This window comes from Bidens hawaiensis, unplaced genomic scaffold (genome assembly GCF_021521415.1).
Source record: "Bidens hawaiensis isolate Kalapana, Puna unplaced genomic scaffold, B.hawaiensis_p1.1 tig00419378_1, whole genome shotgun sequence".
NCBI lineage: Eukaryota > Viridiplantae > Streptophyta > Magnoliopsida > Asterales > Asteraceae > Bidens > Bidens hawaiensis.
In genome coordinates, this window is record NW_027504842.1 from 1,006,808 (window position 1) to 1,034,054 (window position 27,247).

Sequence of the window (27,247 nt, forward strand, 5' to 3'; positions counted from 1 at the left end):
TCACAATATTTTTGATTTTTCAAAATTTTATAATTCTTTTGGTTTTATCTATATAAACAAAAAGCACAATATTATTGTATTTTCTAATGTTTTCACCCCCTAAAACCTAAAAACGAAATAATTTAAAAATAAAATTTAACAGAAAAGAAAGATAGTCATCCTTGTTTAAGGATATCAGCGAGGGTCTTCAACCCATTTAAACCAAGCGAAAGTTGAAAACGCGTTTTGTCAAAAGCTTTGGTAAACATATCGGCTTTCTGAAAGTCAGTATGTACTTTCTCAAGGTCGATTAATCTCTTCTCAAAGCAATCCCGTATAAAATGATATCGAATTTCGATATATTTTGTTTTTGAATGTTGTATGGGATTCTTTGTGATAGAGATTGCATCAGAATTATCAATCAAAATAGGAGTAGTAAGAAACTTCAAACCGTAGTCGCGAAGATGTTGTATCCACAAAACATGGGAACAGCAACTCGAGGCTGCAACATACTCAGCTTCGGCGGTTGAAGTTGAGACCGTTGTCTACTTCTTACACTGCCAGGAAACAAGCCGGTTTCCAAAAAATTGACATCCTTCCGTTGTTGATTTGAAGTTGATATTTCAACCCCTGTAGTCCAAGTCTGAGAAGGCAGTAAGCTCAAAGTTATCGTCCTTGGGGTACCATAACCCGGTGTTTGGATTTCCCCTTAGATACTGAAGTATTCGCTTACCTGCAGCTAGGTGAGTCACTCGGGGACTTGCTTGAAACCTAGCACAAAGACAAACAGCAAACATAATGTTGGGGCGAGAAGCCGTTAGATACATTAAAGATCTGATCATGGCACGATAGAGGGTAGGATCAACGGTATCCTCCAATTCATCCGGTGATAAATGTGACCCACGGGGAGAGGAGTAGAGGGGATTTTTCTGGCAGATATCTTGAATCGGCTCAAGACATCGTTCACATACTTGGTCTGGTGAATAAAGATTCCGTTTGCAGACTGGTGAACTTGCGACCCTAAAAAGAAATTAATCTCTCCCATTGAGCTCATTTCGAACTTCGTTTGCATGGACTTCTCGAACTCCTTACACAATGTGTCGTTTGTAGACCCAAAGATAATGTCATTGACATAAATCTGGACTAGGAGAAGATCATTACCAACAGTTTTATGAAATAAAGTGCAGTCGACAGTCCCACATTTGAAGCCATTGTCAGTAAGATGGTCAATGAGTGTGCCAAACCAAGCTCTCGGGGCTTGATGCAGACCATACAGGCCTTGTTTAATCGGTAAATTCGTTCCGGATAATTAGGATCTTCAAAACCAGGAGGATGTAAAACAAACACTTCCTAGTGTAGTTCACCATTGAGAAAAGCACTTTTAACATCCATTTGATAGACCTTGATATTCTTATAAGCAGCATACGCTAGAAAGATTTGAATCGACTCTAATCATGCAACTAGTGCATACACATCAGTATAATCAATACCCTTTTGCTGGTGAAAACCTTGCACCACTAATCGTGCTTTGTTTCTTACGACCACACCTCGATCGTCTTTCTTACACTTAAATACCCACTTAGTGGGATTAGCTTTCTTGACTCTAGCAGGTTTGTCGATTAAATCCCAAACACCCAATCGTGCAAATTGCTGTAATTCTTCTTGCATAGCTTCTAACCAAGAAGGATCTTCAAGTGCCTTACGAGTTGTTGTCGGTTCTACTAGAGATAGAAACCAAGTGAATTTTGCAAGATTTACAATACCTGATGAATGTAAATCAACATATGCACACAATACGTTATTCTCACTTGACGAAGCAACTTGATGACGTGTTCGTACGCCCACATCAAGTTCTCCAATGATGTTTTCCTGTGGATGATATCCATGAATCCAAAGAGTGGGATTCTCAGGAACAACAATATTATCAAATAAGTTAGTGTAATGTTCACCAAGTTCAGGAGATGAAACATTATCACTGTCAAGTTCAATAACTGGATCATCAGCTTGATTGTCATCAGAAGAAGTGGATATATTATCAACCTGATTATCATCACATGGATCTTTAGTTGGATCAGAAGTTGTAGCTTCAACATCATTAGAACTTGAAAATCTTGGAATAGCCAAATGTTCTTCAAAGTATGCTCGAACCAGATCTTCATCGATGTGCTCAGTTGAAGGAGTAAATAAATTAAATAAGTCATCATAGTCAAACATCCAGTCGGGACCTTTCACTTGTGGAGGAGTGGTGTACTTTTGACAGTCCACATAATACCATTCCTCTACACAACCAGAAGTGAAATTAAATACTCGTTTTTCTTTGGAGATGCATATCCCAAGAAATAACCTTCGATAGCTTTTTCTTCAAATTTACCTGTATGCTTCTTCAACATTGTACAAGGACACTCAAAAGGCTCCAAATACTTTAAGTTAGGCTTTCGATTGTTCAAAATCTCATAACTTGTCCTCTTGAGTCGTTTAACAGTTAAAACCCGATTAAGCGTATAGCAAGCTGTATTTACAGCCTCATTCCAGAATTGGACGGGAAGCTTAGAATCAGCAAGCATAGTTCTTGCAGCTTCAATCAAAGTTCTATTCTTTCGTTCAGCAACACCGTTTTGTTATGGTACATATGGTGCACTGTATTCTCGGTGAATTCCTTTTTGAATGCAAAAGAAATACAATACAGTATTCTTGAATTCAGTACCATTATCACTACGAATTCTCCTCACCTTGTGTTTGTATAGTGAATCAATCTTAGTGATAATATTTTGAACCAAAACAGGTGTTTGATCTTTCGAACTCATAAATAACACCCATGAGTATCTTGAATAATCATCAGTGACAACCAGACAATACCAATCCCCAGAAATACTCGCATGATTCAACGGACCAAACAAATCCATATGAAGTCGTTCAAGAGGAGTATTAATGGAATGCGATAACTTAGAAGGATGAGACTTTTTATTCTGCTTGCCCTTTTTGCATGCAATGCAGTGATCAGATAACTTAAATTTCTTCAACGAGACACTCTCAACTAAGTCATTAGCCATTAAATAATTCATCTTACGAACATGTATGTGACCCATTCTACAATGCCATAGAATAGAATCCTTCTCGATTGCTTTGGAGATAAAACATGTTTCGATAGACGTTGATACTTTAGTATTCATATTTAAGACATAAATATCATTTGATCGTGGTGATCGCATAACGACCATATCCTCGGGTATCACATATCCCGGTTTCAAAATAAGACACTCTTTATAAGTAAATACAGTGGTGTACTTCTTATAGCAGATTTGCGACACACTCAATAAATTATGGTCCACCTTGTCATAGTAATTGACCTTTTCAAAAGTAATGTGACCATTTGAAACTTCACATTCTTGTGTGATCATGCCCCCATAATTCCCAGCAAACGCTACATAACCCCCTTGAATATTTCTTACGTTGGTCAATAGGTTAAGATTTCCAGTGATATGACGAGAACATCCACTATCCATTATCCAGTTTTCACCAGACATAGTCTTGGATGTACCCTACACACAAAGTAAAAGTGATTAGTTCAAAAAGGCAGCCCAGGCCTCAGTCTTGGGCACCTATGGGTTTTCTCTTTGATCATTAATTTGAACAGATTTCAACTGTTATTCAGCAACTTGAGAATATGTTGCCGGCTTCCTTGACTTTCGTCTTAGATAAACAGCCTGAACAATGTTTGAAACTATGTTCCTACATATGGGCTCAGTTGGAAGGAATTTTGGTTTCACATGACCATGAGTTTCATTCATATGAATTACTTTATGAGGGTGCACGTTTGAAAACATGATATGTGTATCATCCTCACATGACACAGGTCGCTTCAAGATCTCCTTTATCACAGGAACTGGTTTTGAATGGTCCTTGATAAAAGGATGGAGATTTTGATTTTTCTGTTGACCACAGTTTCTCAATACATGACCTTGTTGACCACACAAAAAGCAACTTCGCATGTCAACATGACCATGTTGAGGACTGGCAGAAACATATGCAACCAAAGGTTGATAACTTATATTTTCAATGAAATGTTTGGCCAAATCATCAGAAGTGACAGACTTCTTTTTTATATAAAAGTCAAGATTAGAACAATTGGAAACACTTTTCAATGTATCTGTTCCCGTTGATTTAACAAACTGAACCTTTTTAGCTTGTTTCAACAATTGTTTTGCTTTCAACTTGTCAGTTTCATTGTAAAAGACACTCTCAATTATTTCCGGTTTAATGATACTAATCGGAATATCTTTTTTAGTGAACATTGTTTCCATACCCTTCAACTTAAAAACTATAGCAGATGATGGCTTATATCTAGGAGGATTAATGAAACGCATCAAGTCCTCAACAAAAAATTTTGGTTTTTCTGACTTCTTTGCCCTCACAGGTTTAACTTTCGCTTGTTCTGTCTTTGTCACATGAGGCTTGTGTGAACCATACACAGCTTCCTCAAATTCACGTGGCTCGCAAAGAATATGAATAGAACTAGGAATGTTCTTGTTCTTATGTATAACCTCTGTTCAAACACATCCTCAATAATTACTTTGTCAACATTCTCAACAAAGACTTTGTTGCTTTCAACATGAGGTTTTTAAGGAGCAAATTGGGTTTTAACAATTTCAGTTTTAACAGGTTTAGCATTTTCTGAAATCACAGGTTCTCTCACAATTACCTCTTCTTCTTGTTTAGCAAAACGATTAATTTTATAGTCATTGTGAAAGGGTGGTGGAATTTCAACAAAACCGATGCCTTTCTTTGAACCCTTTTGATTTCTAAATACTACAATAATTTCATTCAACAAGAAAGAAGAGTTTCGAAATTTACCCAATTTGTTCTTCAACTCAAGAACCTCATTCTCAAGCTCGGTTATCTTTGATCTATGTTTCAGGATATCTGGAAACTTTTGGTCATTAATAGTCATTTTCAATAACTCAGCCTTGAGATCATGGTTACTTGTCGACAATGCTTCAATCTTCTCACGAGATCTCATTTGTGATTCAAGAGATTGTCGATAAGTATCCTTTAGTGAAGTAATTTCTCTCACTAAATTATCATTATGATTCTTTAAAAATTCTAACATAGGTTTGTTAGATTCACATTCAACACACGTTACTTTTACAGATGAAGTAGCAGAGATAGAAAGACTAACCTCATTGATCTTAGCCATGCAAGAAAACACAGTTGTAGGTTTATCATAGGAGTCGTCAGAATCATATCCAACATCATTGTCAGAGGACAGCTCACTACCACTAGCATCTTGAAAGTCTTTAGTCAGCTCAAACATAGCCAAATTAGCTTGATTGTGATTACACAGTAGTCGTTGTGACCAATCATTTCCATCAGCTAACACTGCTTGTGACCCAGAAATAGACGGTTTCTTTTCAGCATCATTACCTCGTGGTGTTGAAGAATTTTGATTTTGATCACGAGGACCAGTATACTCCTTTTTTGACTTGTCACATTCTTTTGCAAAATGCCCGAACTCTTGACAATTGTAACATTTCACTTTTAATTTGTCAAACCCAATTTCTTGTTCAAAGCGAGAAGATCTTTACCAGTCCTTTGCATGAATCTCTTGACCTTACGAACTATCATAGCCATGTTCCACTTTAAATCCATAATATCTAAATCATCTGGATCAATCTGATCATAATCCTCATCGGTCAGATCACTTGTGGCTATCTTACTACTCACTAAGTTTTCATATGAGGACATGAAAGCTGTTAGAAAAGCAAAATTCTGTTTATCTTCCTTCATGTTGACACTAGGTGGTGAAGCAAATGGATTAGTAGTAGATGAATTTTCAGATCCAACAGCAACACCAGGTGATCCGGAATTACCAGCTGTGTAATAACATGCTCTTGGATCATTATAAACTGTTGTTTCATTTTCAGCTGCATGCTGTGTGAGGAAAGCAGTGATAGGGGAAATGGTAGAACTTAGAGGCATACTACCACCATAGAAAGCAGGATCTTGACTATCCTTGGAGGATTTCTGACACTTAAGATCATATTCCCTTTCTTCAATCTTTTGCAAGAATTCAGTGGCAGTCAAGTCTTCATTCGCAAAGTAGTTATTCTCTTTTAAAACCATTAGGAATGTTGAATAACAACTTGGTAGTGCACTCTTAATCGTATCAATCTTGTCAACCTCAGAAGTTTCCAATCCCATTTTGTCCATCTCAGCAATCAAGTGATTGAACCTAGTAGTCATCTCCTCTACTGTTTCTCCTTTTAACAAATTAAAGTTTCGAAATTGAAACTTAAGCATTACCTTCTTACTCTTAGCTGTATTTCCCATACTCCTCATACGAATATGTTGAAATAAGGAAGCACAGATCTTTATGCTACCCACTTGGTGAAAGATGTTTTCGGGTAAAGCCATAGTAAGAGTAAAATAAGCTTTTGTTTCAATCTCTAATGCTTTATTCTCTTGTAAATATTGAGAAATAGCTTTAGGAGTAAAACCAATAGTGTCATCTCCAATCATTGGAACAATATATACCTCATCTAAGCAATATGAGTAGTCAGGATGAACAGAACCCAAATGAGCATGAAAATGGGGTTCCCAATTAGCAAAGTCACTAAATTTCATCAATCTTGGACATTTCGAATGTGAACCTATTTCGGTATCAAGTTGCAACATTTGTTGCATTAACATGTTCTGTGAAGCTAGTGCATACATACCATCCATGTTTGAGAAATGATAAATTTCAAACTCCAAGGGTTAAAGTTGAAAATTTTAATTAACGAACTGTGAATAGTTGTAACGAGCTGCGAACAGTTGTAACGAACTATGAACAGTGTTAGACGAATCTCACCTTAACGAAGTTAAGATTGATCAGGTAACGAATCAGAATAGAAGTTAACGAATTGATCAACGAATCAGATGATCAACTAATAAGTCAACTAACGAATTAGCTAAACGAATCACTAAGGATAGGCTTAGCGAATCAGAAAGTTATCTTTAACGAATCACTAAGAGAGGCTTAGCGAATTAGATAATGAACCGGTTACAAATGATAACGAACCAACTTATAACGAATCAGTTAGTTACAACGGTTGTAACAAACTTCTGACAACAATTGCCACGTGGCAAAAGTTGTTATACAACAGTTACCTAGGAAAGACACGTGTCACACGAATCAGGTAACACGAATTAGAAAATATATCGAATTGGTTCACGAATCAGCCAGTGTGAATAACTAATTAGCCAAAAATGCGAATGAATTAAGTTGAAAGGTTAATGAATTAGATTGAAAGATTAACGAATCACTTGAATCTTCAAATCTTCAAACCTTCAAACATAATTTTCCAGATTTCTGGAAGCTTATGAACAATAAACCCAGCAACCAAATCTGTAATACACACTCAATACTCAGCCAAAACGTTCAATCTAACTACCAAAATACTCGTAACCACATTGCGAATCCACTCGCACCATCTGGTAACTCAATTAACATTCAATCGTATCCGATTTGACCAAAAACCAAATCCCTGTTTTCGGCTTAACCAGATCTCATCCAATAATCACACAAATCCAAATCAAATCACAATGCAGTCCACAACACTATTCCATTACCTTAAACATCACAAAACCAATCCAATCAGTCTAACACAAACAATAACAATTATCAATCTAATAACATCAATTAACATTCAAATCAAGCGTAAATGAGCACCAAAAGCTCTGATACCACTTGTTTGAACCTCTGTTAATCTTACAACAGATCTCAGATCTGATCTATAATTAACCTAGAAGGGATCACTCATTATCACGTTTGATTGTATGTTATATATATATATAGTAGTTGTATGTATGTAGACGATTAATAATATTAGTATGAGGATGAAGCTTGAGAGAGAATTGCACAACAATTCGTTAAAGTTAAAACTTAAAACTTAAATTAACAATGAACAGTGTTCACTATATATAGAAGATAGACCTAGTTCGTTAACATTCCATAACGAACTAGAGTCTACTTCGTTACATACATTTAATGAAATAAACCTAACGAATCACCCCCTGATTCGTTAAACATCCTTAACGAATTAGGAGTGATATAACTTAGATCTAGTTCGCTAAACATCCTTAGCGAACTAGACATTACATTAACGAACTATAAGATGAAATAATTGTTTATTACATTAAACAAAAACGACAAATACGTTAACAATAAATAAAAAGACTCGAAACGCAAGACCGCGCACTAACAAGATGAACTTCTTTTTAGGGTTGCAAGTTCACTAGTTTTCGAAAGGAATCTTTATTCACCAGACCAAATATGTGAACGATGTCTTGAGCCGATTCAAGATTTCTGCCGAAAAAATCCCTTCAACTCCTCTCCCAGTGGGTCACAATTTGTCACCGTCTGAATTGGAGGACACCGTCGATCCTACCCTATATCGAGCTATGATTGGGTCTTTGATGTATCTTACTGCTTCTCGACATGACATAATGTTTGCACTTTTTTTATGTGCTAGGTACCAAGCTAGTCCCTGAGTGACTCACCTGGCAGCGGTCAAGAGTATTCTTCAATATCTGAGGGGCAATCCTGACATCGGGTTATGGTACCGCAAGGACGATAATTATGAACTTACCGCCTTTTCTGAGTCAGATTATGGAGGGTGCAAGATTAATTTTAAATCGACTACAGCAGGGTGTCACTTCTTAGGAAGCCGGCTTGTTTCCTAGCAGTGTAAGAAACAGACGACGGTCTCCACTTGAACCGCTGATGCAAAATACGTTGCAGCCTCGAGTTGCTGTTCCCAGGTTTAATGGATCCAACAACATCTGCGCGACTACGGTTTGAATTTTCTTAGTACTCCAATTTTAATTGATAACTCTGCTGCCATTAGCATCACCAAAAATCCCGTACAACATTCTAAAATGAAACATATCAAAATTCGATATCATTTCATACGGGATTGTTTGGAAAAGAAATTAATCGATCTTGAGAAAGTACATACCAATTTTCAAAAAGCCGATCTATTTACCAAAGCATTTGACAAAACCCGATTTAACTTTTTGCTTGATTTAAATGGATTAAAAACCCATGATGATGTTCTGAAACAAGGTTAATTTTCTTTCTTTTCGATTTATTTTCTTTTACTTTTCTTTTTTTTATATGTTTTGGGTTTTGGGGGTGAAAATTTAGAAAATAAAAAAATACTATGCTTTTCGTTTTTATAGATAAAAACCAAAAACATTTGAAAAATCTGAAAAAAAACAAAAATATTGTGTTTCTTGTTTTAAAATATTTTGCAAATCCAAAAACAATTTAAAATTTTGAAAAATTAAAAATATTGTGTTTTCAGTTTGAATAGAAAAATCCGAAAAAAAAAGATTGTGAAGTTTTATTATGTTTTATAAGAAAATTGAAAAAAGGACAAAAAGATTGTGTTTTTATGTATGTACAGAGAAAATTCAAAAAATATTTGCATATGTTCGCTGAAAATTATGTCAATTACCTACATTTGAAGGACATATACGTGTATATGTTTGGTCCTAATGTTTACTTGTAAACGTTTGGGATAGCCATTTACTTGATAATGGAAAGTAATTGGGGCAATTGTTATGCGTTTTACTTCATTCTCTCGGTGAAAATTATGTCAGTTATTTAAGTTTGTGGAACATGCTTGTAGGTTTTGGTCCTGTTATCTACTTGTAGATTGATAGGATTGCCATTAATCTATGAAATAAAAGTAACTGGGGCGACTGAATTTATTTTTATGCTCCTAAAAAATTTTGACTTTTGAAGCAAAAAGGGAAAATGATAGTGCATTGATCATTTAACCCCATATCCAGCAAGAATTAAGCTTAAAATACAATGTGCATAATTGCATCGGTGCATTAATAGGTCTTAAACATGCTGTTAGAGTAAAGTATGTGATATAAACATAATGATATGCCAAATTGAAAGATGTGTTAGTCTCTAACAAAAATCTCGGTAAGGATGGCAGAAATGTAATAGCCTGTCATACTCAAGCCTTATATTTGTTTGATCACCAACAATAAAATAAAGCAAATAACAAGCATTGAGGTTCTGGATACTATGAGTTTTTATGTGGCTTAATCATCTGGGTATTCATATGCATGAATATTTTTTTCGCTTTTAGAGCAAACCCAAAGTCATTAAACTTGATCACTGCTGTACATGTACAAATTTAAACTACTGACTTGATCAAAATCTGCAATTAGTCATACATTTCTTCCTCCCTTATGTGCGTCTCAATACCAATAAGAAACGGACCCCAGGGGATACAATGTATGTATGCTAACTGATGGACTCGTGCATACTCACTCATAGTAAAGGAAAATCAATGCATTGCTCACAAATTTCTATAAAATTCAAATTTTGAACAACATTATAATGGTTTAAGTCAAGTTGGGTGATATGGTAAAAATCAAATTAAGCTTGTACCGGGATTAGAGGCTGATAGTTTCTGATATTCTGTGCTCTAATTGAACTTTTTAATCATATCACAGATTCGCTTGAAAGTTTGTTATAAGATTTAAGTGGACAACAATAACAGTGACCGACTTAACGCCAGTCATAAGATCGTTGAATTATAAAACTGTGATGGAAGGGAAATTTGGTTAATATGTTTCTTTGCTTAAACTCACCAAAAATACAAAAATATGTTCTGTTTTTGAAAATTCATACAAAACACAAAAATATTTTTCTGTTTTATGTTTTATGTTTTATTTTCGGATAATTTTCTTGTCAATATCTTTTATCAAAAATATCAAAAATATTTTTTCTTTTTCTATTACATATTATTTAATGATTTTTAAGTAAAGTGCTATTAAACTTAAAACACATTAAGGTATTTGATCATCGAGATACAGGATTTCGTTGATTTATTTATTTAAACAATTGGTATCAATAAACAATTATTATTTTCTTTAATTAATTTTGTTAATTAGTTATTTTATTTAAAAATTACATAATTGTAATTCGTTATTGATGTATAACGAATTAAGGTCATTTATAACGAATTGCATTCTAATTCGTTAACTTATTTCACTTCCGCCACTCTGTAACGAATGACCTCTAGTTCGTTATATTTAATTTAACAAATTAAACAAGAATCAATGTTTATTCGTTATTGTTTCGTCTTACACTTTAACGAATTGACTTTAATTCGTTATGTCAAGTATGCATTTAAGATAACGAATCATTTGATTCGTTAGTTCAAATTTATACGAATCTGATGACTCATTGCATTGGAGATTGTGCCGCATCAGAGTATATAGGGATATGTAAAGCCCTTTCGTCTTCACTACTCATCTTTCTTCTTCTTTAAGTAACGAACATCTGGCAAAACTTTCCAGAATTTCCAATCATCATTATATTGTGTTTTGTTCATTAATACTGAATCGTATGGTAAAGATGATCACAACGTGATGTTTTTTGTCAAATCTTATGAATATTTTAAGGGTTAATTTGTTGGGTTTGCTATCGGTTCTTTAAGTTATTTATAAAACCTTAATTTACCTATTGTGTATCATGTTTTGTTGCAAATGGACAATACGATTCAATTTGCGATGTGAGTCCGAGATCCTTGTGGTCATTTGTTTAGATTTATATCGTTGATTATGTGCGTATTGAACTCAGATTGCGTTGTTGACTGTTGAAGTTCATGGCAATTTTGACTTGGACCTGATTAGTCAAACATTAAGCCTAAAGGGCCATTCGTTATGATGTGACGAATTGGAACTGTTTCGTGTCCAATTCGTTACACAAATCACACGAATCAGGATATCAATTATTATTGAAAACGAATCACACTTTCATTCGTTATTTATAACGAATCAGACTTTCATTCGTTATCTTTTCATACCTGATTCGTTAAGATCTAATTCGTCTTATTTACTTGATAACGAAGTAGCCGATTCGTCATAACGAATCACCAATTCATTACAACGAATCAACTTTTTTAACGAACGACATTTTAAAATTATTATAAATTAATAGTTTCTAAATTAGTATAAGTTTATATAAATTGTTTAATTTTTAAAATTTTTCTAATTCTTGGATGTATTTTATAATCAGTTATGGCCGATAATATGGATCAGGATCCTCCCGCTGCTGAGCCACAATAACAACAACAACAACAACAAGATCTCCCGATCCTTCCGTATGACAAACGATATAACATTTGTGCATTTGTTGATACGAACTTTCCTGATGAGAATATTTTTAGGAAGATCTTGGCATTCATTCGTCGCTCGCGTATCTCCAATGATGTCACAGCGAATCTGGACGTTTGTTTCAGCATCGTCCATCAGTTTTGGAACACTGCTGGATACGTGGGAATAGAAAATCATATTGCTGCTGAGGTGAATGCAAGACCAGTTGTGATAACAACTGAGACTATTCAGCGCGTGCTGAGGTTCGGTGACACTATTGATGACCCGAGTGAGTATCACAAGGAGCTGATTAGAGGGTTATTTGGTCGTTTGTTCTATGCTGGTAATCTTGATAGCTCCATGTATAACAAGGCGAAATTGTGTTCCACGGACAAGTACTTACTACATGTTCTTATACATTGTCTTGGTGGACGAAAAGGAGGTTTCTATGAATACCGTATCATGCTTCAGTCGGCTTTTGTTGCGTTAATCCTGAACAAACCCTTCAACTTTTCTGAGATGATCTTCTATCATCTTAAAGAAAATCGTATTGTTGAGAAACGATGCACAAAATTCTTGATGTATCCTCGGTTTATTCAACTGTATGTTCAAGATGCAATTCGTGATTTGGTGATTGATCCAACACTACTTGAAGATAAATTAAGATTGGAGCACATGACAGCCGATACAACGAGGAGGATGAAACAGTATCGTCAAGATCCTCCTCCAAGATTTAAACGTTTGATTGGTCATGTATCCAATCCTAAATATGAATGTCCTTCTGATGATTGCTGGATCCATGATGACTCAGATTCTGAGCGTGAAGACGGTGCAGGTGGGAACGATGGTGATGAGGGTGATGATAATAATGTTTATGATGGTGGTGATCCAGCTCAATAGCAACGTGTTGAGATTAAGGCAACTGTTGTTGAAGCTGCTCAACGTAAGAGGAAATGGAAAGAGATTGCTGGTGAAGGGTCCTCGAAGCGTCGAGTGACTGCTGGAGCTGCTATTTCTTTTGGAGTCCAGTCTCCAAGGTCGTCAGTTATTCGACGACCGGCGGTGCCGCTTACTATTAGCACCCCGGAACTCACGTTGACGACCACACTCACTTCAGATCCTAGGCTTGGCATGATCCCACAGTCTATTCTATCCACATTGCCTAGGCCTACGAATGCTACATCGGTGGTTTCACCAACACCGACGATGATGCCGCCACCGCCTATGGATATTTCTTTTATGAGGCTCAATCGTCATATTTTTGAGGCAATTCCTCCCTCGTTTCATGCCTTGACACAGGATCAACAGACGAATATGCTCTTGAGGTTACTTCATATTTTTGAGAATCAGATGGCTGCTGATCGTCTGATCAAGAGTGTATGATCGACAACCAAAAGAAGCTGCTGAGTTATGTCTCTTTTTGCCAAAAAGATACCAAAGCCCTTCGTGAGATTGTTACGTCTCAGGGGGTGAATTTAAAACAACAAGAAGACAAGATTCTGCAGCTTACATGCAAAGATGATGCGCTCAAGAAACTCATAAACGATGATGAAGATCCTGATGAGTCAGGTGCTGCGGGTGAGATGAAACAAACTCACGACTCATCCTCTGGTGCAGGTACTAGTGCTGCTGCTGGTGATTCTGGTAAATAGGTCGTTGTTTATCATGACTCGGAGAATGTTAAACCCATTGAGTCGATAAAAGCCAATATTTTTATATTTATTGGTCGGTCGAGGATGGTTAGGAGCATTATGAATGCTGATGAAATAGAGGCGGGAGAGTTTGTTGAGAGGTCCTTAACACGAGAACAAATTTCTATACTGCTGGGTCTAAATGACGATGAGCTAACTGTGTTAGAGACCGAGAACAATGTGGAGGTCGAGAATGATGAAGAGGTCTTGAATGATCCGACTATTCAGATGAACACGTCTTTCATTTATGAAGATGAGGAAGTTGAGATTGAAGACATAACGGCTGAGGAATACCCTGATCTGTTTCAACAATCAAATGTTGGTCAGGGTGCTCCGATATTTAGAAACTGTCAAAGCAGCCGAGGATCATTTGGATAAGGTATTAGAGGGAAAAAGTGTTGATACAAGATTCAATTTGAAGACTGATCCGTCTGTTGAGGATATTCAAGGCTGGTTTGCTTACAGAGACAAGAGAGCTCGTAAGATAATTGATGCTTACAGGTATGTAGACAAAGAATTGAAAGTGGAAGCCATTGCACGTGCCAAAGCCAATCAGATGACTTCTTTCAAGGTCGTGTCAAAAGTTCGAGGTGATATTATTTCATAGATTTTCGATTCTCAGTTAAAAGTTTGTATCATCAAATGGGAGAACGACGTTCAGTATTATGAAAAGATTACCGACGTTCTCTCATTAACAAGATGGGAAGTGTCACACCCGACCAAAGGCGGCGGAACATGCCGGGGTGCAACGATTGCTCATAAGCGCATGACACTATTTAAAGCGAAAATATCTAACAAACTCATTTCATATCAGAACATCGAAAATGTCTCATAACAATATTCATAAGACAAATACAACAAAATATAGCAAAATATAGCAAATCAAATATTGTTCATTTTTCCTAATATCCTAGAGGTATTTGTGATGTTTTCTTCTCCAACTCCATAATCAACGTAGATGCAAACCTGTAACATTTCATAAAATAAATTTTATCAACACAAAGGTTGGTGAGCAATTCATAGTTTTAAACAATATGTATGTAATAATAAAAGCCACAATCTTGTATACAAAACAACATGGAAATAGCAATAATTTAGATAATATGAGGTCGCTAATAAGAATACATTAGCGGCACCGTCTATAAGAGAATACCAAATAGATTCGGATTTCATGAGGATGTTAATAAGAATACATTAACGGCATCGTGTTATAAGAGAATACCACATAGTTCACGGATTTATGATTCAACCCTCCAAAAGCGGTAAACACATAAGCATATAATCATGTAAGCATAGAACACAAAATCGAGCATTTAGTAAGTAAAGTATACAATAACGTTTGTGATTTAAGACTCAAATATAAAACATTTAATTTGAATAATTATGAAATGTCACCCCCAAAACAAAAGATAGAAAACGGGGAATGAATTTACTCACGTTCAAGTAATAAACTTGAAATGTTGATAATTTGGAGATTTGCCGGAACGACGGGTTTAACGTATGAAGCCTAAATAAAATAAATTCTTGGATTTAGAAAGGTTGTCATGAAGATCTTTAAATAAATAATTGTTGCATAAAGCAAACAATTAAAGTTCAAGGTTTAAAATGTAACTATTTAAGAATTCATATTAATAACCCTTTAAAAATGTATGTTTGCTCGAAACCATGTTAAAGTATCTAACCTTAATATTTACTTAACCTATGTTAAGTAATAAGGTTTGAGAAATGCTAAAGTGCAAGTTCCTTTGGGATAAAGATACTAAAACGGGTCTTTAACGAGTGTTCGGGTTGTTGGTTTGGGTCTTGACAAATGGTCAAACCCAAATTTAACTTTCCAAAATATTAATTGTTATGAGATAACTCATTAAAATATAGTAATACTTAACCAGGTATGTAGATATATTGTTTTAGAACTAACAACGTACGTTAAGCGAGTGTTCGGTTTTGTCGGTCCAACTTTGTTATGAGATCAAGTTGGATCCAACATTTCCAAGTACTTAAGAAAGTAATTAAAATCAGTTTGTAAATTATTTTTAAGGAAATATACAAGTCTTGATAGCTAAAAACACACTTGTGTGTCTTAAGCGAGTAAAAATTGGATCGGTTCGGTTTCCATCTCACAAGTTCATAGATGGATGCCACATACCCATATATTATAGATCTTGTATAATAATGTACAAATGAAAATATATAAGTTCTACAACTAAAAAGTCAACAACAAGTCTTTTTAACAAAAGTTCGGTTTCCATCTCACAATGAGTTCATAGATGGTCTCCACATACCCAAGACTTGTAAATGTGACTAACAAACTAAAATGAGCATATGTTAAGCATGGTTAGTAACCAATAATAATGTTAGAGTGTTAGATGCGGAAAATATATAAGAAGAACCACGTAGATCCTCCATGAAGCCTTGCCTGACAAGGTCCGAAACCTCACCGACCGGAGCCGGAGAAGCAACTACCAAAGGTACCAAGGGGTGTATAATATATATATTTTGTGCCACCATAAACAAGTATTAGTAAAGTTAGATGAACAAATTAGAAAGAAATATTAAACTTTGTTTGACATTTGGAAGTCAAACCTTCAAGAACACTAAGAAATATAACAACCTTGAAACTATGGAGTTTGAGAGAGAATTTGGAGATGTAGCAAGAGTAAAATGAAGAATATGGGAGTGTGTATATATAGGGAAGGAGTGAAGGGTTGGGAATAAAGATTCTTTTATGGTTTTCATGAAAATGGGTATGTTTAAATGGTCAAACAATGCATAATATAAAAACCTAATATTTTATATATTATAAATGACAAAATACAATATTTTTTATATTTGAAATGTTCGGGTTACAAACGGGTCGGGTTTACAAAACAAAGGTGACCCGAAATTGACGAATGTCACAGTATCTCCTACTTTAGGAAATTTCTTATCAAAATTAAGACGAAGACGATGATGCAAACAAATGTGGATACTTCTCTTTCATTGTGTCTTCTCGTTCCCAAGTAAATTCCACGCTACGCCGTGATTCCAATCGAAATTTGACTTACCGAATACGACTACGCTTGGTTTTCTTCTTGTTGCGATCGATGATCTCAACGGGTCATTCAACCATGACCATCGACTTATCGACATGTACTTCGTCGAGAGGTATATGGAGATTACCCTCGGCTAAGCACTTTTTAAGATTCAAAACATGAAATGTCGGATGAACACCAGCAAGTTCTTGTGGTAGTTCGAGTCAATAAGCTACCTTCCCAACACGCCAAGGATTTTGAAAGGACCAACGAAACAAGGAGCTAGCATACCTTTCTTTCCAAAACGGACTACCCCCTTCTAAGGAGATACTTTTAGAAGGACAAGATCGTCAGTATTAAACTAGATCGGTTTTCGTCGTTTGTCGGCGTAACTCTTTTGACGACTTCCAGCGGCTAGGAGGTTCTTGCGGATTTGATCGATCACATCGGTAGCTTCTTGGACCATTTCGGGTCCCGTTATTTGAGCTTCACCGATTTCATTCTAACTAATCGGAGATCGACACTTACGACCGTAAAGAGCTTGAAACGGAGCCATATCAATGCTTTAATGATAGCTATTTTTATAGGAAAACTCGATGAACGGAATGTGAGAATCCCAATTCCCACCGAAATCAAGAACACTCGCTCGTAGCGTATCCTCGAGTGTTTGAATCATACGTTTGGATTGACCGTCCGTTTGAGAATGATAAGCGGTGCTAAGATCAAGACGAGTTCCCAAGGCTTTTTGAAGAGATCGCAAAAAATGAGAGGTAAAACGAGCATCGCGATCAAAATGATAGTCAATGGTAAACCGTGACGACACACGATCTCCCAAACAGATTTAAGCAAGCTGCTCGACAAAAATACTTTTCACGGATCAGAATGAAATTAGCAGATTTGGTTAAACGATCAATGATCACCCAAATACTATCGTTTCCTTTTTGGGTGTTGGGTAATTTAGTGGTAAAGTCCATAGCAATGTCTTCCCATTTCCAAACTGGAATCGGTGGTTGCTCGAGTAGACCAAAAGGTCTTTGGTGTTCGGCTTTGACTTTTGAGCAAGTAAGACACTTGGATACATACAATGCTACGTCCTTTTTCATACCCGGCCACCAAAAGGTAGCACGAAGATCGAAATACATTTTATCCACACGGGGATGAACGAAATACCGCGAATTGTGAGCTTCGTCGTGTATACAAGTACGAAGGTCATCGCGATCAAGAACCCACAAATGAATGAGGAAGTACAAAAGACCATCGGGTTTGGTTTCGAGTTTAAGTTAGGATCCACATGACATTTCGTCGTACATGTTACGTTCTTCAACGGACGTACGTTGAGCTTGAAAGATATGAATTTGAAGATCGGTTTGAAAAAAAATGCTTAAAAGCAAAACGGATTTAACATTAACCTTTTGACTTTGGGCGTTGGCGACAACATTCGCTTTACAGTGATGGTAGCGAATCTCGCAATGGTAATCACTAAGTAATTCGGCCCATCGTCGTTGTCTCTTGTTGAGATCTTTTTGGTCAAAAATATGTTGAAGGCTTTTATGATCAGTAAAAACCACACGTTTTCGTACCATAAAGATAATGTCTCTAGATTTTGAGAGCGAAAAAGACGGCACTAAGTTCGAGATCATGAGTCATGTAGTTCTTCTCTTTGACCATAAGTTGTCTTGATGCGTAAGTTATGACTTGACCTCGTTGCATGAGAACCAACCAAGTCCTTGATGAGAGGCATAACAAAATACAACAAAATTGTCGTTTCCATCGGGAAGGGTTAGAACAGGACCATTGCAAAGCATGTACTTAAGAGTACAAAAGGCTTCCTCGTTCTTCGAAACCCAATCGAATGGTTTCCCTTTATGAGTAAGGGAGGTAAGAGGCAAAGAGATCTTAGAAAAATTTTGATTGAAACGCCAATAATATCCGGCAAAACAAAGGAAGGTTCGAATTTCCATGGGAGTCGTTGGAGTTTTCCAATCCTTAACGGCCTCAAGTTTAGTGGGATCAAATGAATACCTTTGTCGTTTATGATATGTCCTAAAAATTGAACTTCCTCTAGCCAAAATTCATATTTGGAGAACTTGGCATAAAGTCGTTCGTTTTTAAGGAGCTCGAGAATGGAACACAAATGATGTTCATGTTCGGCTTTGGATTTAGAAAAGATGAGAATGTCATCAATAAAGACAATAACAAATTTATCAAGGAATGGTTTGCAAACGCGGTTCATGAGGTCCATAAATACCACGGGTGCATTTGTTAACCCGAGGGCATAACCAAAATTTTGAAATGTCCATATCGAGTACGGAAAGTGGTTTTAGGAATGTCTTCTTCGCGAACACGCAATTGATGATAACCTGATCGAAGGTCAATTTTGGAGAAACAAGTTGCGCCTTGATGTTGGTCGAATAATTCGTCGATACGTGGCAAAGGATAACGATTTTTAGTTGTGAGTTTAATAAGTTCTCCGTAATCGATACACATACGAAACGAACCGTCCTTCTTTTTCACGAAGATAACGGGAGCGCTCCATGGAGAAGAGCTTGGACGGATGAAACCTTTATCGGAATGTTCCTCGAGTTGATTCGATAATTCTTGCATTTCCGACGGGGCTAAACGATAAGGAGCCTTGGCCACCGGCATCGCGCCGGGCACATGATCGATTCGGAATTCAATCGGACAAATGGGCAGAAGGCCGGTGACATCATCGTGAAAGACATCAAGGAACTCACGAACGATGGAAATATCTTGGATTTTCCTTTCCTTTTTGTCTTTTGTCACCGCGAGGGCTAGAAACGGAACATACTTTTGGTGTAAGTACTTTTGCGATTAGGTGCACGACATAAGATTCAACCTTCGAGAAGTAGTGTTACCGATGACTTTAAGAATTTTACCGTTGACCAACGGAATACGAATGAATTTATCGAAACAAACGACTTCGGCACGGTGCAAAGACAACCAATCCATGCCTACTATGACATCGAAACTTCCCATTTGCATCGGGATGAGATCGATGGAGAATATATGCTTGGCGAGAATGAGAGAACAATCGCGGATGACGGAATCGATGGTAATAGAATTGCCATTGGCGACTTCAACAGAAAACGGCCGGGAAAGCTTAGTTCGAGGCATCGCAAGTTTCGACTCAAATTTCAAAGATGTAAAACCTCTATCGGCACTGGTATCAAATAAGATCGAACCCAAATGACAGTTCACCAAAAACATACCATTCATGACATCGTTTGCCACTTGAGCTTGATAAGCGTTCATCATGAAAGCTCGCCCTTGATTGACATCGTTTACTTGAGGTGCTTGTTGTGGAGGTGGAGGTGGTGCTTGCATGGCTTGGATGGGTTGGATAAGTGGTGCATTGAGTTGTGGAATTTGGGGTTAGTAGGATTGGACTTGGTAAGCTTAGGGTTGGTAATAAGGTACGGTCATGGTTTGGTTAGCAAAAGTGAGGCGAGGGCAATTGTTGCGGAAATGGTTTGGATCTCCACAATTGAAGCAAGCTCAGGGTGGTTGGGGTTGGTTTGGTGGGTAGGGTGCATAACGGTTTTGGGCATTTTTGGGAGTGGTTCTTGGTTGGTTATGTTGGGTTTGTTGTGCGGATCGGCATGTAGTGTTGAGATGGCCAAAACGGTTACAAATGGTGCATTGGCGATATGGCAAATGAGATTGGTGGTGACGTTGGCTAGTGTTGCATACAGGGAAAGTACTGGTATAAGGTCTTCGGTTTAGGAGAGCTTGGGTTTGGTTTTGTTGTGGTTGGGGTTGGGTAACAGCAAAGTTTCGATAGTTGGTTTTGGGTTTCTTGTTGTTGTTGTTGTTGTTGTTGTCGTTGTTGTTGTGACGGGATTAGTTGGAGTAGTTGATGGCTTGGGGAGCGGGTTCAACTTTGGCTTGAGGTGCGGGTTCTGGCTTAGCTTTCTCACTTGGTTTCTTGAAGGTTAGAGTACCCGCTTTCACATGGTTTTCCGATAGCGCACTGGCTAGAGTGATAGCGTCCTCAAGATTCACGGGTTTACTACTCATTACCGAGTCCAAGATTTGCATTGGTAGGCCCCCAATATATTTGTCAAGTTCACGTTCGGTAGGGGTAACCAAGTGAGGGACGAGGATGCTCAACTCGTGAAAACGAAGTGAGTAGGCGGCGTTATCACCACTTTCTTGCTTGAGGTTCCAAAATTCCTCCTCAAGCTTTTGAAGCTCATGTTTGGGACAGAACTTCTTCATCATAAGCGCCTTGAGATCGGCCCATGGAAGAGTCATAGCCGCATCTGAACCTTGGAGGTGCATAACACTACCCCACCATGTTAGAGTGGTTTTTCTAAACATGATTGAAGCGAGATTTGTCTTTTTCACTTCGGGGCATTCACTATGTCGAAACACACTCTCGATAGATTTGAACCATTGCAATAAGGTAGTCTCGCAATTGGTTCCAAGGAACTTGAACGGGTTGGCACTAGTAAATTGCTTATACAAGTAGGATGCGGGTTTGGGTTCAATGGGTGCAACAACGGGTGTGGGTTGGGTATCTTGGATTTGGGTTACAATTTCAGGAATCACAGCGGCCATTTGCTTGACGATAAAAGCAGCCATACGTTGGTTGGAGTTCTTGCGCGATCTTAGTGGAGGCTTGCTAAAAGATTATAAAAAAAGTAGGATAAGTTTTTGGGAAAAAAGAAATGAATATGAAGGTGTATAAAAATGAAATAAGATGAAGTTCAAATTATTGATTGTGAATCCTAGAGTTAGTAAGGAGAAGATGTTAGTGTTAGATAAAAATGTAAATCTTTGTATATAAATAACTAAACCGAAAACAATCGTAAATGATTTTTGAGAGGTTAAAGCTTGAAAATTTTGAGATTTTGAGATTTATAGAGTCGGAAAATCGGGCATGAAACACCATGACTTGATATTCCAACACTAAAAAGTTATAAAAAACTACGTTGACTCAAATAACGATAATAACACAATAAATCAAGATACAACGTCATGTCAAAACACTAGTCCACGAACCACTGGAGTTCTATTGTTTTAACACCGAAAATTAGGTGGAGACCGGAACGCTCGCATTCAACTACTTAAAGTATTGACATTTATAACACGATTTGTGGCCTAGAAAACGAGCACTATAACTCAACCATCCCAGGTAAGTAAATCACCTTCGATTCTTGGAATCTTTTTGTCAAATGGTCATTTTATAATGTCTCATTTCCTATGATGGCTACAAACCTGATATAAACGCAACCTTTAAGGGATTTGAAACAACGGGATCCAAGTTAATATTGTAATCCATAAAACACAGTGAAAATCTACTTTTTGCGTTTTAAGGTAAGGATACCTTGGAAATACTATGAAAGTGTGTGTATGTGAACATTTAGGATATTGGTGATTTTTAAACAAGTTTATAAATAAATAACATACGATATGAACAATCAATTATAGAGTAAACACGTATACGCACACGTATAGGACCCTATGCATAACAATACTAGGTCGTTACGTCTAACCACCTATCCTATTGTCAAGCCTCTGATACCAATATGTCACACCCCGACCAAAAGCGGCAGAACATGCCGGGGTGCAACGATTGCTCATAAGCGCATGACACTATTTAAAGCGACAATATTTGACAAACTCATTTCATATCACAACATCGAAAATGTCACATAACAATATTCATAAAAAAATACAACAAAATATAGCAAATCAAATATTGTTCATTTTTGCTAATATCCTAGAGGTATTTGTGACGTTTTCTTCTCCTACTCCATAATCAACTTAGATGCAACCCTGTAACATTTTATAAAATAAATTTTATCAACACAAAGGTTGGTGAGCCACAATCTTGTATACAAAACAACAAAGAAATAACAATAATTTGGATAATATGAGGTCGCTAATAAGAATACATTAGCGGCACCATCTTTAAGAGAATACCAAATAGATTCAGATTTCATGAGGTCGTTAATAGGAATACATTAACGGCACCGTGCTATAAGAGAATACCATATAGTTCACGGATTTATGATTCAATCCTCCAAAAGCGGTAAACACATAAGCATATAATCATGTAAGCATAAAACACCAAATCGAGCATTTATATAAGTAAAGTATACAATAACGTTTGTGATTTAAGACTCAAATATAAAGCATTTAATTTGAATAAGTATGAAATGTCACCCCCAAAATAAAAGATAGAGAACGGGGGATGAATGTACTCACGTTTAAGTAATAAACTTGAAAAGTTGATAATTTGGAGATTTTCCGGAACGACGGGTTTAACGTATGAAGCCTAAATAAAAGAAAGTCTTGGATTTAGAAAGGTTATCTTGAATATCTTTAAATAAAATAATTGTTGCAAAAAGTAAACAATTAAAGTTCAAAGTTAAAAATGTAACTATTTAAGAATTTATAATAATAACACTTTAAAAATGTAAGTTTGCTCGAACCCGGGTTAAAGTATCTAACCATAATATTGACTTAACCTATGTTAAGTAAAAAGGTTGGAAAAATGCTAAAGTGCAAGTTCCTTTGGGATAAAGATACTAAAGTGCAAGTTCGGGTTGTTGGTTCGGGTTTTGACAAATGGTCAAACCCAAAGTCAACATTCCAAAATATTAATTGTTATGAGATAACTCATTAAAATACAGTAATACTTAACCAAGTATGTAGATCTATTGTTTTAGAACTAACAACGTACGTTAAGCGAGTGTTTAGTTTTGTCGGTCCAACTTTGTTATGAGATCAAGTTGGATCCATCATTTCCAAGTACTTAAGAAAATAATTAAAATCAGTTTGTAAACTATTTTTAAGGAAATATACAAGTCTTGATAGCTAAAAACACACTTGTATGTCTTAAGCGAGTAAAAATCGGATCGGTTCGGTTTCCATCTCACAACAAGTTCATAGATGGATTCCACATACCCATATATAATAGATCTTTTATAATAATGTACAAATGAAAATATTTATGTTCTGCAACTAAAAAGTCAACAACTAGTCTTTTTAACAAAAGTTCGGTTTGGTTCGGTTTCCATCTCACAATGAGTTCATAGATGGTCTCGACATACCCAAGACTTGTAAATGTGACTAACAAACTTAAATGAGCATAAGTTAAGCATGGGTAGTAAGAAATAATAATGTTAGAGTGTTAGATGCGGAATATATATAACCAGGACCACGCAGGTCCTCCATGAAGCCTTGCCTTACAAGGTCCGAAACCTCACCGACCGGGGCCGGAGAAGCAACTACCAAAGGTAACCAGGGGTGTATATTATATATATGTTGTGCCACCATAAACAAGTATTAGTAAAGTTATGAAAATTTAGAAAGAAAGATTAAACTTAGTTTGACATTTGGAAGTCAAACCTTCAAGAACACTATGAAAAATAACAACATTGAAACTATGGAGTTTGAGAGAGAATTTGGAGATGTAGCAAGAGAAAAATGAAGAATATGGGAGTGTGTATATATAAGGAAGGAGTGAAGGGTTGGGTATAAAGATTCTTTTATGGTTTTCATGAAAATGGGTATGTTAAAATGGTCAAACAATGCATAATATAAAAACCCAATATTTTATATATTTTAAATGAAAAAATCCAATATTTTATATATTTGAAATATTCGGGTTACAAACGGGTCGGGTTTACATAACAAAAGTTACCCGAAATTGACGAGTGTCACAGGATGTACGGACTCTTGCATACCGTCCTTACATTAATCGTGGTGTAAATCGTCAAGCAGAATGGTTCCATCAGCATTTGCTTTTCGAGGTCAATCAAGGTTTTAAATTCTTTAAGCCGCAAATCCCAATTCGTAGGCGTATTGATGAGATAGATCCAAGAACGGGCTGGAGGATGCTGGTGCTTAAAGTTAAACCAACGAAAATAATGAAGCGTGTCCCAGTCAAGACGCTGTATCAACACATGTATTTATCTTTCAACCGCTGGTATTATGACAATCGAACTAGTGAGGCCGTTATTGTTCTGGGTAAGGGCTTAAAGACCGAGCTGATTAAGATTATTGATCCGATGTGGCTCGTGAACTTGACAGAGACCGACAATGATGTGTTGTTCAAGGATAAGATATAAATAGAGCGTCGTGAAGACTATGAACGAGAAATGCAGTTTCAACATGTTGTTCGTGTGTGTCATGAGCATGGGATTCACAGCTGTAGAGACTGGCAGTCCAAGCGCTTCAAATAACTTAAAGGACAAAGAGCTCAAGACGAGGGGGTGTCTGTTAGTGCACGATTTTGTGTCTCGAGTCTTTGTATTTATCTTTTGTATTAATTAATGAAATAAATATTATATATTAAGTTAGTTCGTTAAGGTTGTCTAGTTCGTTAAGGATGTTTAACGAACTAGATAGTTAAGTTAAGTTCCCTCTTAATTCGTTAAGGATATTTAACGAATTAGAGGGCAGTTTGTTAATATTTATTTATGTGAATGTAACGAAGTGGAAGGCTAGTTTGTTACGGAATGACTAACGAACTAGACCCATCTTCTATATATAGAGGTTCATCCTCTGTTTAATTTAGGTTTTGAGTTTAACCTATTGAATTGCTGTCCATTCTCTCTCGATCAAAGCTTCCTATATCTAATGTATTACTATTATATATATATATATATATATATACATATCTACACCTAAAATAACATATAATTAAGAGTGATCATGAACTAGATCCTATTAATCGTATTTCGATCTTAGATCTGAGATCTGAGGTTCTATCATACGGTTTAGCTTCAACACGCGACTAAGGACCTATTCTTGTTTGTATGAGGAAGATCAAGAACAAACCCTTCTTGGTTCAGATTAAAATCTGATCCGTAATGGATAGAGGTGTATGTGTGTGTTTTTTAGTGTGTTATGGAGGCTAGAGGATGGGAATGAGGGTTTTAGGGTTTTAGGGAGGTTTAAGGGGTTTATATACCCTTAAGCCTATAGACTTAAGGCCCATCACCATCCCTTATTCCATCTTTTATCGACCAAGACCACACTCTATTGTTTTATTTAACTTAACTAAATATTAACACATCCTTAAGTAAACGATATTTCTTTTATTATTATTATTATTATTATTATTATTATCAATAGTAGGATATTACAACGTTTTGCAGTCAGTTTTCACAAACTTAAACGTATATCAAAAATCAATCTTATTCCCTTCTTTTCAATGCCAATGAATTTCAGTTAAGAAATCATGGCACTACCCTCACCATAGCCTTTATACCATAAGCCCACTTTCGAGAAGACAAACATCGCAAGTTTCGTCTTGTTTTTTCCTACATGTATATACATTTATATATATTATCGTATTTGGACATTATTAAATTAATTTTCTATATCAATTTCTTTCAAAGGTTATTTATAAAGTTTATAGCTGAGTTTGGCTATTTGTAGATTTTTGAAAGATTTTCGTTAGTTATTCATATTTACATTATTGATTCGGTTTACTTCTATTATTTCAACCTCGCGGTCCATGACCGATTTCCCATAAATGTAACATTTAGGGGAAGTTGGGACTATAATCATGTTTATGTACATGTTGAGTTGATAATAAAATTTACTATTACACGAATCCTTTTGGATATTTTTTTGGTTTTCATTTCTCTCAATGTTTATTCGAATCATTTTGTTATTTTTGATCTCAATGTTTCATCAATTCGAGACCAATGTTTTGATCTCGAGTTTCAATTATATACTTTGCTAATCTCAATGTTGCCTTTATTCACATGGATATTTTAACGGAAATTTTCATTTGCAAAACGTGTCATTATTGACTCAACGAACTTAATCTATTTTGATAATTTTGATATTAAAGTTTCATATATCTATTTTATTCCAATGCGTTATCGACTTACATGTTTTGTTAGCTCAATGCTACATTTATTTACCACGTTATTCTCGACCCCATTATTTCCAAATGTTTATTGCGAAGTTCTTGACTTTAACATTTTCATCCATTGTTCCTATTATTTTAAGATACTCCAGAGTTTCTCAAATCTCGTTTTAAACCTCAATAACATCATTTATTTTGTTTAAACTTCAATAGTTTCACTTATTTATTTTTGGCATCATATGTTCACGTTATCCTTGACCTCAAGGAGTTGTTTATATATATATATATATATATATATATATATATATTTAATTAATTAATTAATTAATTTTTGATCCTTATAGTCATCGTGCTTGATATACAAGTTTTCATATAAAAAAAAATTATTGTGTTTATTGTTTATATCTTAAAACCCACACAATGGGACGTATTTTGTTGACCATCTGACGATAAAGGTAATTATGGTCGACACATAATTATCCAAGTTCTCGCATTGAAACATAATAAGTAAGGTCGTGTGCAATAACTCAAAACTTGGAGCGATTTTG